This window comes from Phoxinus phoxinus, assembly GCF_949152265.1.
Source record: "Phoxinus phoxinus genome assembly, chromosome: 6".
Lineage (NCBI taxonomy): Eukaryota > Metazoa > Chordata > Actinopteri > Cypriniformes > Leuciscidae > Phoxinus > Phoxinus phoxinus.
In genome coordinates, this window is record NC_136881.1 from 2,603,109 (window position 1) to 2,609,283 (window position 6,175).

The window sequence follows — 6,175 nt, forward strand, 5'->3', positions numbered from 1 at the left end:
GAACACAAAAACACACAAGCGGCTTTAAAACCTGTCAGTCTTACAGCAAACATGGGACCCCATAACAAATGATTATTTTTTTAAATATATATATATGTGTGACCCTGGATCACAAACCCAGTCTGGAGCCGCACGGGTATATCTGTGGCAATAGCAACTATACATTAAATGGGTCAAAATTATTTTTCTTTTATGCCAAAAATCATTAGGATATTAAGTAAAGATCATGTTCCATGAAGATATTTAGTAAATGTCCTACCGTAAATATATAAAACATGTATTTTTGTGAGTGAATGCAGCACAATCGTGAACATAAATGCACAACTTTAAAGGAGATTTTCTCAATGTTTACATTTTTTTGCTCAGATTCCAGATTTTCAATATCTCGACCAAATATTGTCCAATCCTAACACACCACACATCATTCAAAAAATGTACCCATGTGACTGGTTTTGTGGTCCAGGGTCACATATATTCAATAATACACAACAAGTGTCCAAAAATATATAGCTATAGGCTACTGTATTTAAATAAATATGTAAAATGCCTATCTAAAATCTAAAAATATTTATACTGTCCAAAATCTATTTACACTATATAATATAATGCATTTACCTAAAATGTATAATACGATTTGATGTGTATTTATAATAAGATTATATGTGTATATAAGTATATTTTACCTTTTTTTTAGCATTTAAAAAAAAATGGTTTAAGCTGTGCAAACATTTTGAAATATATATTGACCAGTAAAATATATATATATTTTTCTTAACATTTCAGTTGACCTCTAAAATCATCCATCTCAACACTAATTTAATGTCATAACTGTTCGCCATAATTCAGGTTGCATTCAGTGAATTGTTTTTCAAAATGAAATTGTGGAAGTGTCACTGATTCAAACATTTGTACAACAACAAGAGAAATTCTCATTTCATACAAGGTCACTATTATGAAGAAGGAATTTAACCCTTTATCATTACATTTAATAATTGTTTTCCAAACAGATTCTTTTGAGTTTTTGTGTTGCCATAACAACAGTGACAACAGCTTTTTATTTTTCAAAATGTTGATATGGTGATGTCTGAGTTCAAATACAATTGCAGATGATTGTATAGGCTTTTTACAGGATTGGGATTGATATTAGTAAGACATCTTGCTTTTCTGTTATTTTCGTCAGATTCTCATGATCAGTTTTAATGTTCACTAAGCACCAATTGAAAGTAAATGAATAAAATTGGGTCCTTCCATTAATATTTCTGCATATATTTACTCATATTGCATATATTTGAGGAAAAGTGCAACAGAGATTGAGGGATGAGAAACAAAGTGAATGGATCTCAACCAGGACCTATCTATAAAAGTTATATTAAAATATCAAACCCAGATTATTATTGTACAGTGAATAAACTGCCATCATATTACCGGTACTTGCTCTTGATAAATCAATTAGAGGTTCATTCAGGAGAATTGTGACATTTGGTTGCACTTTATTTGTAAGGCTGTAAACGCCCTGGCGCCGCGTTACAATTTTTGAACGAATTCTTCATTGAAATTGTACGAAACTTAAAGATTTTAAAGGTAACGGTAAAGATTTTGGCACTTGCTGTGAGAACACACAAAAAAAAAAATCATGGACATGATTTAAAAAGGTTAAATGGTCCTGAAAAAAAGTCAAAACTGAGCACAATGAATGTCATCTAGTGGAAGCGTTTGGTACTGCGGCCAAGCAAAATATTACTTAAAGTTAATTTTTTGAGATATCAACCTCAAATTTAGAGCACGACTTGTTTAGATGTATGGCTTTGATTTTCTCACAGTTTTAGAGTAAAATGTGTTTTGAAAATATATATTTCAAATAAAAATTGAAAATGACATTTTTGTGCATTTTTCATAAAAATAAAAGTTTTTTTTCTTTACTTTCTTCACTTCAGCAATAATCTGCCACGTGTTGTCTTTAAAAAGAGACCAAACTAAATTCTTCAAAGCATTCAAGATTCATGCAAGTTTAAGCTGGAAATTTCATTTTCAGGTCTATGCTCAAAAAGTGAATAAATTGATTAAAACTAATGCATAAATAAAATTTAGCACCATAAAAAAACCTAAAAATACAAAAAATGAAAGAAAAAAAACATGATCAAACTAAAATATAGTACAATAATTTCTTTGAAATAATAAAAAAATTGGTATTTTTTGACACACACACAAACAGTACCAGAGAGTTAATGTATTTTTAGTATTGGTATTGGTAGACTGTTGGGTTCGGGTTGGTAAAATAAGTTGCAAAGTTACTTAGTCAGTAAAACATAAAGTGGACCATCGAAATAAAGTGTTACCTGACATTTTATTTTAATCTTTTGAAATCTCTCAGTGCACCCACTCTTTCATTAACTATTTATTAGTTTGATTTGGTCGTCATAAAACATATCTCTGTTAAATTTTGAGAGGAAAAGGAGAGACCAGTGCTAGTGTACATATTATTTTACAATGCCAAAAACAAACTCTGTATTATTCACCCGAATTCTGAGTATTACAAGAGCGCTTGTTCTGTTAAATCACAAACTCCTCCGGTGTAATTCTGCCTCTCAGAGACTGGACTGATTCTTCAAACACCCTCCAAAAGTTAATAAGTGACTTTCATAAGAAACAAAAAACAAACACACATATAAATATCCGTTTATGGCAGCAAACATGAGGGCCAAGCATAAGAACAGAACATTGATTGACAGGACAGCAGAACCAGTTTTAGGCAGAGCGAGTCAAAGGTTAAGAATAGACTGAAAGGAGTCAAATTCTTGATATTTTAATATGAGACTTTGATGTACAGTGTAAACATACTGTAACTTTCAGAACTTCCTGCTCAGTCCAAAAGGAGAATTTATTGAGCTGCAAATCCAGCTAACATAACGAACATAAGTGGACTCCTGCTAAACATACAAAATAATACAAATATTTATGATAAGACCAGCTTTCAACCAGCGTTCAGCTGTTACTGTGTGCTATAAACTTTGTTATAAAATTGCACCTTCCCATGGGCGCCAGTTTGGTTTGAAATGTGTTTGGGACATAGACGCATTCGGACGTGCATTTTCAGAAGTGCTGGGTACAATAACGCATACATTTTTTCCCTCCCTTTAGCTACTATGCTCTCCACAGAACATAAACATTTCACATTTTTGAGGAAAAAACAATGTTACGGACGTGACCGCTTTGAAATCGGCACTAAAAGACTGCTTTAAAACTTTCACAGAGACCTCAAACAGAAAGCGAATTTCGTTTTGTATTAATTGTATCTTAATTGCAATCAATGTTTCATCAACCATTTGCCTGGATTTAATAAATAATAAGTAAAGCAGATAATAGCTAGATATCACACAACGACACGGAGGCGCCGGCGCATGAACTGGAGCTCGTCTCATAAATTAACCGAAACTCAGCACAGCCTACTTGCCTCACATACCTGAGAAATATATATATTATCTACAGAACGCTTGAAGTCATACTTTTAAACAGAACAATTCAAAACGAAAGAAAACTATGTAATCCGTATGAAATGTGTGTTTCTCTCTGCCGCGTTCACTACTGTGAAGATCGCGAGTCAGCATCGTCAAGTTCATCTCTGCAGCCGACACAGAAAACACTTGTTTATTAATAAACAATTAAAATGTCTCCTTGCTATATTTGACATATTCATAATCATTACTTTTGCCGTTTTTTTGTGACAGCTTAAGTGCTTGATTGGCAGCGCCACCCTTACATGTTACATGAACGGGTCACCACTGCATCAGCACCGAAAACATGGAGTTTTTTTTTTTTTAAATCCCCCCCCAAAAAAACTGATACGAACCGAATCGTGGGTCAAAAATCGTGATACGAACCGAATCGTGGGTTTGGTGTATCGTTACAGCCCTACTAGCAACCCTAAAAAGGTGGTGGGTACAACATGACTGGTGGGTACACGTCACCACCGTAATCGACGCCTAGAAAAAGGTGCATCCCCATTTGACCATATGTGATATTTTTCTATTTTTGTCACTTCATGAAATTATGTATTACTTATATATAGGGTATTTTTTCCCTTTTTTTCTGTGACAGACACAGTATGTGGAATATTTGTTATATTATGAAACTAAAAACGTGTCCATGAAAAGTAGCATTTTATATTACAACTGATGATGCTAAAATATAAATTGTAATAAAACATTTTTTTTAAAAGACATATTTATGTCCAAAATTAGATATTCTTAAAGGGTTAGTTAACCCAAAAATTCTAATTATCCCATAATTTACTCACCATCAAGTCATAGGTGTAAATAACTTGCTTCTTTCAGCCAAACTCAATTTATAGGAGTTATATTAACGGAGTTATATTAAAAAATATATATATCCTGGCTCTTCCGAGCTTTATAATGGGATTAAATGGTACCTGAGATTTTTAATCCCTAAAAAGCTCATCCATCCATCATAAAAGTTATCCATACAGCTCACAGGGTTAATAAAGGCCTTCTGAAGGCCTAAATTATGGGATCATTTTCTTTTTTGGATGAACTAACCCTTTAATTCACCTGCTATTGGCAATAATCATTATATGCCATTTCAAACATTTTCACTCCCTCTATAGCAAAAAAGTGAATCTTGTTCAAATGTAATTGCATAATCAAATAAAATTAATTTCTGTCTTGATCAGTAACATAAAACTATTGATGCTCATTTCCGCCCTGGAATAAAAAATATCAAATGTAATCGCAACTTTTTATTTTACAATTTGAAAGCAAAAAGGCAGAATTGCATGTAATAAACTCACAACAAAATGTAAAGTTTTTTTCCTTTGTGATTTGTGAGATTCCAGCAACTCGCATTTGCGCGAGAAAAAGTCAGAATTGTGAGAATAAAATTCACGATTACCTTTTTTGTTTTCTTATTCTGTGGCAGAAACAAGCTTTCATATAAAAAAACACTGTTCCAAGTTTAAAGTTCAAAAAAATTCAAAGTTTAAATGCGAGCTAAACTTTTGAAGCATAATGAAGGACATTGGCCTATAAGCTCTGTTGACTGGCAACATACACCAAATGGTTTACAAAACACAGACAAAGTCCATCCCAAATTCACAGTCACATTGATTCTTCCCACATTGATTTGACACGGTCATTAACAACACTGGATTAAAGGTCATCAAATTGGTGAAGCCTAATTATCAATCTTTAATTTCCATGCAGGTCCTAGTTGGTTTGTGGTGGTTTAGTCCCGGTCTTGCATGTGGACCAGGATAGCCATGATGTACTGGTAATGCTGGTCAAAGCATGTTCTTTGCTGGTTAACCTGGTTAAGAAAGTCTAGTGTGATCATCAGCTGCATTCAGAATATGCTGGTGATCAGTCATGCTGGCCGGTTTAACAGGGAACATAGAAATCATTCATGAAATAAGATACAGGCTTTACATTTAATCTATGTGTATATTGAGCGCTGGCTTGATCATTTTTTTAATTTTTATCCTACAGCAAGAAGTGAAGAATGTAAACAAATGTTTCAGCTTCAAAGGAGCCATAAACAATTGGACTGATATTTATCAGATTGAACTGTTTGTTCAGTTCCAGCTCATTCCATCTCTAGCGGGCCTGAAGGCCACAATGAAGAAATGAAAGTTATTATCTTCTTTATTTCATAGAAACCAAGCTGTGCTCTTTGGTCTGATTGTGGAATTGATCTGTCAGCTTTCCTGTCCAACTGTCGAGGCACGAACGCTGCTTTACTAGGAACTGCAGGTGAACATGTCTAGACTTTTGCACAAAAGCAATGGAAAATGTCATTCAAATTAGCTTGAGAAATGTTTGTGATAATTCTGCTAATAATAAAGTTTTGTTTATATATATATATATATATATATATATATATATATAACCATAACATTAATAGTAGATTATATACATATACAAATGTGATAATAAATACATTGCTCTTGTCAAGTTAATAGTTCTACAGTTCTACCAAAAAAAAAAAAAAAAAAAATCATAGACCAGTCTTTCTCATGGGTGTCACCAAAATAATGTGACTGTACGGATGAAGGTTAAATAAATTAAAGGTTAAAATAAAAGGTTAAGGATGACAGGTGCTAAACCCCTCCCAAAATTTCCCAGATCTCCTCCCCAAAACACAGGTGAGTTGGCAGAATATAAAT